This window comes from Crinia signifera, chromosome 2 (genome assembly GCF_055691185.1).
Source record: "Crinia signifera chromosome 2, ASM5569118v1, whole genome shotgun sequence".
Classification (NCBI taxonomy): domain Eukaryota; kingdom Metazoa; phylum Chordata; class Amphibia; order Anura; family Myobatrachidae; genus Crinia; species Crinia signifera.
Genome location: NC_139218.1, coordinates 170,936,689 through 170,949,796, shown reverse-complemented (window position 1 = coordinate 170,949,796; position 13,108 = coordinate 170,936,689). Strand labels below are relative to the sequence as shown.

Here is a 13,108-nt window from a genome sequence, read left to right as displayed (position 1 = left end):
CAGATGTACCGGGTGTCATCTTTGCTGGCGATCCGCCAGCAGCATGCTGCTGGCGGATCGCCAGCAACACGGCGACGCCATCTGACTGTGACGCGCGTGCGTCACAGTATCCAGGCAGCAGGGCGGCGAGGCGGATGCATTACTGTCCGCCTCCCGCTCGAGGGGCAGGGGGGGGACCCGAGGAGGCTACGGGGGGGTGCGGTCGCCCGGTGTGGGCACCGGGCGACCGAGGGCAGCACCGTCGAAAGGGGATGCGCGTGCACACCACCAACTCCCTCCTCGACAAATTCCTCCTCGATCCGGATAGGGGGGAGTCCTGCAGTCCATCTCACCTGCATTAATGACTCCATAGATTCCTCCGGAGGATCCTGCAGCGCTACGCCCAGTACTACTGCCGCTGCTGCTGCTCCTGTCAGTCATCATCCCAGAAGGGAAGTCGTAAGACCGCTTTGTCTTTCACTAAGCAATTGACCGTCCAACAGTCGTTTTCCATGAGGATGAAATACGACAGCAGTCATCCTATGGCAAAGCGGATAACTGCGGCCTTGACAGCTATGTTGGTGTTAGACGTGCGTCCGGTGTCTGCAGGGCCGGCGCTACCCACTCAGCAGAGGATGCAAAGCAGGTAGGCGCCGTGCAGGAGAGGCGCCACTGTCCCTGCTCTGCATCCTCTGCTGTCCTCCGTGCCTGCCGGCTGCTGCGCCTGTCACACTTCATCGCAGGCAGCAGCGCCGGAGGCACAGAGATCCCTCCTGGCTCATTATCAGATAGTCATCAGCAGGGTCTGAACGGGGGCGGAGCTACACGGATGGAGGGGGCGTGGCTACACGGACCAGAAGGGGTGGAGCTACAAGGGAGCAAGGCTGGCTGACTGAAGACACCAGGAAACAGGAGAGGATGGAGCTGCCACCATTGTAAAGTGTAAGTGTACTAATGTCGGCAACTGATGTGGGCACGTTTGTAGGCAGCACTACTAATGTCGGCAACTGTTGTGGGCACATATGTAGGCAGCGCTACTAATGTCGGCAACTGGTGACGGCACGTATATAAGCAGCACTGCTAATGTCGGCAACTGGTGTGGGCACGCATATAGGCAACGCTACTAATGTCGGCAGCTGATGTGGGCATGTGTATAGGCAGCGCTACTAACGTCGGCAACTGGTGTGGGCACGTGTATAGGCAGCACTACTAACGTCGGCAACTGGTGTGGGCACGTCTATATGCAGCGCTACTAATGTCGGCAACTCGTATGGGCAAGTGTGTAGGCAGCGGTACTACTGTCGGCAACAGGTGTGGGCACGTGTAGAGGCAGCACTACTAATGTCGGCAACTGTTGTGGGCACATATGTAGGCAGCGCTACTAATGTCGGCAACTGGTGTGGGCACGTATATAGGCAGCACTGCTAATGTCGGCAACTGGTGTGGGCACGCATATAGGCAACGCTACTAATGTCGGCAGCTGATGTGGGCATGTGTATAGGCAGCGCTACTAACGTCGGCAACTGGTGTGGGCACGTGTATAGGCAGCACTACTAACGTCGGCAACTGGTGTGGGCACGTCTATATGCAGCGCTACTAATGTCGGCAACTCGTATGGGCAAGTGTGTAGGCAGCAGTACTACTGTCGGCAACAGGTGTGGGCACGTGTAGAGGCAGCACTACTAATGTCAGCAACTGGTGTGGGCACATGTAGAGGCAGCGCTACTAATGTCGGCAACTTGTGTAGGCATGTGTACAGGCAGCGCTACTAAAGTCAGCAACTGGTGTAGGCATGTGTAGAGGCAGCACTAATAATGTCGGCAACTGGTGTAGGCACGTGTAGAGGCAGCGGTACTAATGTCGGCAACTGGTGTAGGCATGTGTACAGGCAGCACTACTAATGTCAGCAACTGGTGTGGGCATATGGTTACACAGTGCTACTACTGTCGGCAACTGGTGTGGGCACGTGTAGAGGCAGCGGTACTAATGTCGGCAACTGGTGTAGGCACGTGTAGAGGCAGCACTACTAATGTCGGCAACTGGTGTAGGCATGTGTACAGGCAGCACTACTAATGTCAGCAACTGGTGTGGGCATATGGTTACACAGTGCTACTACTGTCGGCAACTGGTGTGGGCACTACGTATAAGCAGAGGTACTACTTTCAGGCAACTGGTGTGGGCATGTGTATAAGCAGAGCAACTATTTTTGGCAACTGGTGTGGGTGTTATGTATAAGCAGAGGTACTACTGTCAGCATCTGGAGTGGGTATATGGTTACGCAGCGCTACTACTGTCGGCAACTGCTGTGGGCACTACTTGTAAGCAGAGCAACTACTTTTCGCAACTGGTGTGGGTGTTAAGAATAAGCAACGCTACAAATGTGGGCATATGCAGGAGTACTCGGGGCATTATGTGTAGCATAATGTGTGTCAATGTCATATGGGCCTTATAGTGCATGGCATATTATGTAAGGGGAATTACAGTGTGTGGCATAATGTGTAATGGGCATTATGGTGTTCTGCATATTGTGCAAGGGGCATCATGATGCGTGGCATTACAAATAATGTGCATTACTGTGTGTGGTTACTATAATGTGTTATGGGCTTTGAGGTTTGAAGCATAATGTGTTATGGGGATTATGGTGTTATTGGTACTTTTATGTGACCACGCCAATTCCCCATGAAGCCACGCTTCTACAATTTTGCGCGTGCCTTCGGCGCGCACTGTCCCTATTTTTTCACACATGGCACCAAAATTGCTAGTTACGGCACTGGTGCTGTGTTAGGTGAATAAGATTGTGCTACTGTGTGGTGTAATTTGGAGTGGGAGCATTATTGTGTGGCCAAACCCCTCCCTTTGTAAAGTTTGGGTGGGCGCAATTTTTTAGTTTGCAGGAGGTCGCCAAACCCCCTAGCACCGGCCCTGGGTGTCTGCCATCAATGGAGTGGGATTTAAATGGTTGATGCAGGTATTGTGTCCCCGGTACCAAATCCCGTCTAGATTCCACTTCACTAGGCAGGCGATACCCGCGATGTACAGGGAGGTCAGAAAAAGTGTCCTCAGTGCCCTGAAAAATGCGGCTGTACCCACTGTACACTTAACTACAGACATGTGGACAAGTGGATCAGGGCAAACTAAAGACTATATGACTGCGACAGCCCACTGGGTAGATGCATCGCCTTCCGCAGCAGCAGCATCTCCTGCATACCAGCTCCTTCTTAGGCAGGCTACGCTGTGTATCACCGGTTTCAATGCCGACAACCTCTTAGAGAAACTGAGGGAAATCATCTCCCTGTGGTTTACCCCCCTTAGACTCTCCTGGGGATTTGTGGTGTCGGACAACGCCAGTAACATTGTGCGGGCATTAAACATGGGCAATTTCCAGCACGTACCATGTTTTGCCCACACAATAAATTTGGTGGTGCAGCATTTCATAAAAAATGACAGGAGATGCTTGCGGTGGCACGCAAAATTTGCGGACACTTTCGGCATTCTGCCACTGCCTGCCGAAGGCTGGAGCGGGAGCAAAAACTCCGCAACCTGCCCTGCCATCAGCTGAAACAAGAGGTGGTGACGCGCTGGAACTCCACCCTCTATATGCTGCAGAGGATGGAGGAGCAGCAAAAGGCCATTCAAGCCTACACGGCCACCTACGACATAGTCAGAGGAGCGGGGCTGCACTTGACTCAAGCGCAGTGGAGGCTGATTTCCGTGTTGTGCAAGGTTCTCCAGCCATTTGAAGTAGCCACACATGAAGTCAGTTCCAACACTGCCTGCATTAGTCAGGTGATTCCCCTGATCAGGCTGTCAAAAGCAGCTGGAGAAAGTGAAGGAGGAGCTAAAGCGGAGCGATTCCGCAAAGCATGTCGCTATTGTGGAATTCATAGACAGAGAAGAATGTCACTTTGTGGTGCACCTTGAGAGTTTTAATTAAAATATAGCCTTTATTGATATCTGGCTAAAAATTTTTTTTAAAGGATAAAGTTATCCTTGCAATGTGGGACCCCACACCCCTTATAACAATTTTTCACTAGATAGTGATATGTACACTGTCTAATCACATATACAGTATATGAATCAATTCTGGTATGCGGCAGAGTAGTGAACTAATGGATTCCCTATAGTTTACTCGGGATCAAGTCCTGCCTGTCAATCAGGTCAGATGAGGATAATCTCTCAAGTAGGAATCTGGTATATTTATCAGCAGCGTAAGTATATCAGTTCTGTGATTAACAGTATAACAGCGTAAGTATATCCACTCCGTGACTCTCACCTATATATTGGCGGTGCCCGGCTTACTCCTGCTGGGTATTATGTATACACGGTGCTCAGGTTGTGGCACCCATTACAAGTATCTGGTGCGGGACACTAAGAGTCGTACTGCGGCTACATGCAGGCCGTATCTCCGATTCCCGTCTGCACCGGAGTGTGGGGCGTTCCACAAAGATACGCCGTCTCACACTGTGCACAAACGAGAAGCAGCGGTGACACGCTAGCATGCGCTCTGTCGCGTCTGACAACCAACGGGCTGATAGTTAGCGGTCTACTGGCTCACACACCTCTTAAGCTAAACAGATCAAAATTTTGTACATTTCAATGGGGAAGGGGGTGGGGATAGCCCATGAAGTGTACGGTCGGCGAACTCTTCGCTAGTGAGCTTCGTCAGGACCAACCAGGGTGGTACCTGGAAGCTCATTAAATACCTGTGGATTAATGAATATGATAATTGGCTGGTAGTGTTCAGTGTCTACATAGGTTGAACCAACTGTCAATCAGACTACACGTCATCCAATGACAAAATCATTACAGAGTTTACTGCTCATAGGTTAGGTCAGCTGTCAATCATGATACGTATCAGCCAGTGACAGGATCTTCATTCACTGGTTATAGAGTTGGTACCGATTGGTTTGTAAATAAAGCAATTTATTAAGGAAAGACAAGATAAATGAAATATAACGTATATGTGTAAGGGTTCTGGGAGTGTCCCCGTCAATCTAACTCCGTTGCCTTTGGCTGGAATCGATGGACGTGTGCAGGGCTAGGCTTCACCTGGGCCCGTCTCGGCTGAAGGGCGAATTAGGTCCGCCCCACTCCGCTACAGGCAGGTCTTATGGATAGACAACACGTCCGCCGAGGCCAGGAGAGAGCAAGGGGACAACTATCTAAAACACCAGAAACGGGGAACTCCCAGAAACCCCAGGGGAGCAAAAATGCTCAGCAGATGACACAAAATGAAAATTAATGCACCGGTACCAATAGTGCCAATACAGGGTGTGGGTGTAACAATACACTGAGATGTAATAAGCAACTGTAACCAAATAAAGGAATAGACAGGTGGGTAATCCCCAACTTAGCTGAGAAATGTAATGCAGCCGAGAAGTTGGGACACCGCAGCACAGCCTTGCAGGACAACCCAGAACAGGTACACTGGATCACGGGGATGACTCTGGGTACTCGGTACATCAAATAGACTGGAGAGATGAGGGTTAACCAGCAGGGACCAGGAACACCACTGAACAGTACTTCAGGATCCAGGGAGCACAACAGACCGGCAGGGACACAGCAAGACTGGGATACAGGCTGGACATAAACTGACAGAAGCTGGACAGAGTGGACTACACAGTGAACTGAACAATGAAACTGAATAATATAACTGGCACCGGAGTGTGTGAGCAGAGGGTTTTTATAGTGAGCACAATGTGGTGCTGATTACACATTGCCTATAGGTGAGCACTGCAGGCTAGGAGCCTAATTAAGACACCTGAGTCCTGAACACACAGCACTGACAGTAACCTGCAATGGCCCAGGCTGACCACTGGAGGCCACTAGCGAGTAAACACACACACAGGCTGGGATAAACCCAGGGAGCAGAATCCAGGGGAAACCTAAAACTACACACAGAATATGTGAATCTGCGCATAACACCGATCCGCTGGAGGCGGATCCTAACAGTACCCCCCCCCCCCCCCTTGAAGAGGGGTCAAGGGACCCCAATACCAGGTTCTCCACTACATGGAGAATACCAAACCCTGGCATGGGGGTATCAACAAACAAACAGGAACAAGCTGCGACTGCAGCTTGTAACAGTGCCCCCCTCTCAAAGGTGGCCTTCGGACACAACAAGACCAGACAAACAGAACAAAGCAAAAGGTCAGTGCATATACTGTAAGTTAACACCTGAAAAAAGTCAAAATGGTCTAAGCATGACAATAGATACAGTGCTGGTGCTATGCACTCAGCAGAGGATGCAGAGCAGGGCACTGGATGCTGAATGTCTTCTGTGGGCAATATGGGCCTGATTCAGAGCATATTGCAGAAGTGCGTATATTGGGGGTTATTCTAGTTCATTCTTTCTGACAAAATCCTTCTTAGATGGACAAAACCATGTGCACTGCGGGTGGGGCAGATGTAACTTGTGCAGAGAGAATTAGATTTGGGTGGGTTTTTTATACAAAGTGAGATCTATATTGCAGTGTAAAATAAAGCAGTCAGTGTTTTCCCTGCACAGAAACAAAATAACTCACCCAAATCTAATTCTATCTGCACATGTTACATCTGCCCCCCTGCAGTGCACATGGTTTTGTCCATCTAAGAAGGATTTTGTCAGAAAGAATGAACTAGAATAAACCCCATTGCTATTCAGTGATCTCTGCACATGCATGGGCACAGGAGTGTGCATGTGCGAGCCCTGAAACTGCAATCATAGCCAACTTTAGTTTCAGAGCCGGTGGGTGGTGATGATGGGGTGGCAATGCGTGGGCTGAAACCAGCATTTTCTGTGAGCAGCTCGGACAATGTAGGCATGTCTGGACCGCTTGGAGGGAGACCCACAGTGGTGACGTGATGTGACCCTGTGATCCAGAACATGGCTAGCCTGTGCTTGGCTTCGTAGCTAGGCTGCACAACCAGGGGGCAGCCTCTAAAGTGTGGGCACTTTGCTATGTAGAAAAGTATCAATGTGTTTGCAAAATCATCTGCACATCACAGGGAAGGACCCAGCAATTGGTGAGGCTATGTCCTGTGCTGGAAGTGTGGCTATGACCTCCCCCTGCTCAGAGTCATTAGTGCTACCTGTTGCAGATGCAAAACTGTAGCTAACTCTGAAGCAGGCCTTATGTGCGTAAATGACACTACTAACGTAGGCATAATGTGCGCTACTTCTGTGGGCATTATATGCTTAAGCAGCATTTCTTCTGTGAGCATAATGTATGTAAATGGCACTGCTGATGCTGGCATTACGTGCACTACTCTAAGGAAGGTCATGGATGATTCAAAATCATTGATGGTTTATGGCCGATGTTGAATACTTTTGCCACCGATGGGGGAGAACAATATGGTTTCCCTACATCGAAGGCACAGCAAAACCAAGGTTTTGCTTTTTTTTTTTTAAGTGCCGGGACACGGAGCATGCACCCCAAACACCTGCAAAGCCCCGCCCATGTTTTTTGATTGGCCCACAGGTTAATCACTCAAATAAAATAGAGGACCATCGATATATAAAACTATCAATGGTCACACATATGGCAACCATCGATGGCTATCCCTACACTACTGCAGTGGGCTTTATGGGCCTATTTCAGACTCGATTGCAGGGCAAATTCTCAAAATGGGCTGTTCTGCAGGAAAGGCAAATGTAACATGGCCCTTATTCAGATCTGATTGCAGTACAAATTTAATTGGAAACTGGGCAAACCCATGTGCACTGCAGGTGAGGCAAATGTAACATTCTGCAGAGAGAGTTAAATTTGGGTGGGGTGTGTTGAAACTAAAATCTAAACTGCAGTGTAAAAATAATACAGCCAGTATTTAAACTGCACAGAAACAAAATAACTCACACAAATCTAACTCTCTCTGCACATGTTACATCTGCCCCACCTGCAGTGCACATGGTTTTGCCCATTTTCCAAACAAATTTGTACTGCAATCAGATCTGGATTAAGGCCCATGTCAGAATCAGAATCAACTTTATTGGCCATGTGTGCTTGCGCACACTAGGATTTTTTTTGTGGATTACAGTGCAGCATCAATCAGTGGGGGGGATTACATACATTAAAACATTACGTACACATGCTCACCGAGTTGCACAGCGCCTAAGCAGCCATCAGCGGCATCACTGGTCGTTGCAGCAGCCAGGTGGGCAACAATAAAAGCAGGGACAGTACATTTATCACACGGGAACACATACTGACCAAGCTGCACAGCGCCTAGGCAGCCCTCGGTGGCGCCACTGGTCGCTGCAGCAGCCAGGTAGGTAACAGTATGAGCAGAAACAGTCCACTTTTAGCAGAGACAGTACTGTTATCACACAGGGACACTTAACCGCTGAGCTGCACAGCGCCTAGGTAGCCATCAACGGTGCCATTGGACGTTGCAGCAGCCAGGTAGGTAACAGTATAGGCAAAGACAGTACAGTTATAGCGGACAGTACAGTTATCACACTGAGGACACAGTATGGTTGAGTGCACAGTTCCTAGGCAGCCATTTGCGGCGCCATCTTCCTGTAGAGGGAGCCAGCATGGGGGGGGGGGGGTGGAAGAGTTGGTCAGTGAGGCTGTGAGGCAGGGGGAGAGTCAGTGATGGGGGGGGGTTTGCGCTGCCGCAGATTTCAACCGTAGCTAGTGCGGCCTGCTGGGGGTTGGGGGTTTCTGGGGGGAGAATCCTACCGGCCACTGGGTGTCATAAAGGGGCCCCCGTGGCCGATGTGCCTCCTGTCCCCCTCCTGTCCCCCTCCTGTCCGGGGGAGGGGAGGATTTGATGAGCCCTCCTCACCGAGTGCTGGGTCCCGCTTGCCTGTGTGTGTTCCGGGCCCTCCCACCCTGGCAAATGCATGCCCGTTCACATACAGCCGCACACAGCGGTGTAGCTAGGTGCCACGGTGCCCAGAGCAAGGGCATGTTTCACACCCCCCGATTTGTAGTAGGCGGGGCTCTTGCGTGCCGAAAAGGGGACGAGCCCTAACATTACACCACACACCGTAATGTCCACTGCACATAAAGCCACATGCTGTAATGCCAATTACACATAAGGTCACACATGATGCCCATTACATACTATATAACAAATCGTAATGCCCATTACACATCTGACACATAAGTGCCACTTACCTACATGCTCATTGCTCGGAACTTCATGCTCGATGCTAGGGGCTTCATGCTCAATGCCAAGGAGCTTCATGCTCTTTGCCAAGGGGACTAAAACTGCTTGTTGCCAAGGGGAACTAAAACTCCCCCTTGCCATGGGGGACTAAAATTGCTCATTGCCAAGGGGGACTAAAATTGCTCATTGCCAAGGGGGGCAAAAGTTGCTTGTTGCCAAGGGGGACTAAAATTGCTCGTTGCCTAGGGGGATTAATATTGCCCCCCCCCGCCGGGATTTTTGGTGCCCCCACCCCCCTGTCGCTTGCCGACGCATCGCTGCCTGTAACCGGGACACACATATCTACTCTGGGGTCCCGGTGCACCGCCTCCTCGCTCAGCTCGGCTCCTGCTATTATAAAAAATCTCCTACACAAAATGTCTGCCCCCTTATAGCAGACAGGTTTTTTTTGGATGCTAGAGGAGGCCGCGGCCTCCTCTAGCACCCAAAAAAATGGTCTGCTGTAAGGTGGCAGACATTTTGTGTAGGAGATTTTTTTTTACAATAGCAGGAGCCGAGCCGAGCGAGGAGGAGCACCGGGACCGCAGAGTAGATATGCGTGTCCCGGTTACAGGCAGCGTTGCATGGGCAAGCGGCAGCAGGTAAGGCAGGCGGGGGTTAACTTTTCTCTGGGGGGGGGGCAGCAGTGGAACAGGCAGGCAGGAGCGGAACGATAGCCCCGCAGACCCCCGGCGCCCACACTTTACTCAGCGCCTCCCCGCCGCTGCGGGGGGTGCGGTGCTATTGTTACGCCACTGTCCCCGCTGTACCTGGGAGACGAGCACTGTGTGCTGCTATTTAAAATTCACATCTCCCGCTGGACCATGCTAGCCAATAGGCGCTCGCGGACCAGCAGCCACCAGTTGATTAGCTGCTGGACCACAAGCGCCTATTGGGGTAAGGGCTAAATTCAGGTCACTACGTGTGATCCAGAATTGACCCCAATGTGTGTAAATGGTACTTATGTGCGTAAGCGTCACTTCTCCTGTGGGCATTAAGTGTGCTACTCCAGTGGGCATTATGGGGGTTATTCTAATTATGGGAGTTATTCTAATTTGCAGCCTTGCGAGTCCACCAAACCCTGCCGTGTGAATGCCCACCACCCAAACCCTGCCGTGTGAATGCCCACCACCCATTCAGAAGGGCGATTCCATCGCAGGGCCTGCGAATAGATGTTACAAAGTAACATCCTTTGGCAGCCTAGTGGGATCCACCCACATCATTCGATGGTTGGCGACGGTGTATGCATATAAAAGTGACTCTGAAGTCTCTGCCGCCTGACACATCTGCAGCAGCGCCGAGAGAGCAGAGCAGCGCCTACAAGGGGGGTGGAGCGGATCAAGGGGTCTGCGACCCCACTCTGAGATCAGATGGGGGGGCGGCGTTTGCAGGGTGGAGGGGGATCACGGACCTGCTCTGAGGACAGCCGGGCTCTCTGCCCGGCTGTCACTTCTCCCTGGCTGGCGGTGAATAGGCGGGGGAGAGATCGGGGGAGCGGGCTTCACGGCTCCGGCGCCATTTGATGTCCTGGCACCTGGAGCTGGCCGGCTCCCCGCACCCCGGCCCGGACTCCAGGAGAGAGACGTGCTGCTAAAATTCATATCTCCCGCTGGACCGCTAGCCAATAGGCGCTCGCGGTCCAGCAGCCACCAGTTGATTGGCTGCTGGACGCAAGCGCCCATTGGCTAGCGGTCCAGCTTGAGACGTGATTGTTACTGCTGCACGTCTCTCTCCTGGACTCAGCAGGCAGGGGAGCGGGGAGAGGAGTGCGGGGAGCGGGCAGGCGATGCGGGTGCTGGGCGGCCTGGAGCAGGTTCCAGAACGCCGTTCCTGATGACGTCATTTTTAAGTTGAGCTTCAGGAACAGCGTTCCGGCTGAAAAATAGCCCTGTATATATATATACATCAACAGCCTTTGGGCAGCAATTGTCTCCATTTGAAATTCCTCTAAACATGGCTGTGGATCTGTGTTTGGGAACACAGCCATATTCACTGACATGCTTGTGACACTTCCCTAAAACAGCTTTAAAAAAAAAAAAACACGTCAGGACACCTCCCAGGAAAGCTCATGGTTTTGCACTACCAGCTATATTCCAAGAGGCTATCTACATGTCAGTGGTCTATACAGTCAGGGCAATGCATGCGCAGTAGCAACAAAATCACTCAACTGTGGAAATTGTGCCCTCTCTGAACCAGGTTTTAGATACAGTATTTAAATATAGACATTTGTTATAACAATAGTGCACATGTGATTTTGTTGCTACTGCGCATGCATTGCCCTTACTGTATAGACCACTGACATGTAGATAGCCTCTTGGAATATAGCTGGTAGTGCAAAACCATGAGCTTTCCTGGGAGGTGTCCTGACGTGTTTTTTTTTTTTTTTTTTTTTTAAAAAGCTGTTTTAGGGAAGTGTCCCTTTTGTGTCCAGAAGATAATGAAAAATGCAGCTTCTTAATACAGTACATAACCAGTAATAGAAAACTTAATTTTATGGTGTTATATATTTTAAAAAAAAGTACTTGTACTTCAATTCAAAGTACTGAATTTTGTACAGTTTTTTTTTTAAAGTTCAAAGTCAAATTTTAGAGATGAGCTAAAGGGCCTAATTCAGGAAAGCTGCTTAGCGAGCCCTTTAGCGAATGCCCGCCCCCGCCATTGCACATACAACCCCTCCTTCAATGCGAATGGATGTTTTCATGTATACATCCATTCGCATGCAAGCTTACAGGCCAAAAATCATTCAATGGTCGCCGACCATTGAATGATTTATTTTACCCATCTGTAAATAAAAGTCAGTCTAGGCTGACTTTTATTTATGAAGAACATTTGCATGCTTTGATATTCCTGTCTTTGGATGGGGACGCCCAGGGCACCCACCATTTTTTGGGGACCGCACAGAAAACACTGGACATCCCCATGCGCCATCCCCCTGTCTGCCTATTCGCATTTACGCATGCGCAGAGCTAAAACATCGGAGTGTATACGAACCAGAATCAGGCCCAAAATTTTAATAAAATGATTCACTATAGTAATTTGGCCATAACTATTCCCAAGACTAATTCTACTTAACCATCATAATTCTTTGGACAGAATATAAATTCTGTGAAGTGTTAGTTTACATTTACAATAGAATGCAGAATGCTGATTTTATTTCCAGACTGTAAAATCTCTGCTCCGTTACAGAATTTGTTCTATTCACAATTTTTCTTATAATAGATACAACATATCCATATATCACACTAACACATTTCAAAGCACGTAATTTGGTCATACTGTATCCTACTTTAGTCAGCTTCCCAAAGTACAGCATGTGCTGTACATAACTAGTTTAATCACCAGCATGTTCCCATTCCGGTATACACTTTCTACATACATATCTACAAGTGATAGTAAAACATACCTGTATGTTTTCCTCTGCTACACACAACTGTATTTCTCAATGTTTTCTTCTTATGTTTCCCTCAGTTCTCTTGCAGTATATGATATTCCATCCAGTTTAAAACCCTATGCGGTCTCCTTTACCATTTAACAACCAATACAGAGAAAAAAGCCCATATTTTTACATCGACAGTTAGAAGTGGACAAAACTATAGTTAGTATATTATAGACAGGGTAAAAAGTAATTGCTGCATTTTTTCCCCAGAATATATGACTAGCCCAGCATGGAGTGCAATCAGGGCAGGGAAAGACACAGCCTCATGATTATATTTAGACCCCAAAGCATCTTCTCCTTGTGACAGCTGCACAGCTCAAATTCTCCCTGTATGGGGGAGGAGAGACAACCTATCCAACTTACTAACTGTGCTTTATTAACCCTTAGCCTCCAAGTACAGTATATTTGAAACTACTATATTTTTTATTTACTGTATATACTCAACTGTTACATATTTCTGACCTTACAGTACATGACATGTTCTATAAACATGACAATGGAACTACCTGTTTAACTCTAGTTTGATAAATATTCATTACATTTAAAAAAAGAGAGGTT

At 49.2% G+C, this 13,108-nt stretch overlaps 1 protein-coding gene across 1 annotated transcript in view; it reads right to left on the bottom strand.

Moving 5' to 3' along the window:
* CACNA1S (calcium voltage-gated channel subunit alpha1 S) overlaps nt 1–12,740 on the bottom strand; it is a 761,524-nt gene extending 748,784 nt beyond the window's left edge. Inside the window, exon 1 of the mRNA XM_083173194.1 lies at nt 12,518–12,740. The gene's annotated coding sequence lies outside the window, so the exon portion shown is untranslated. The remainder of the gene's footprint in view (nt 1–12,517) is intronic.
* Nucleotides 12,741–13,108: the final 368 nt, after the last annotated feature.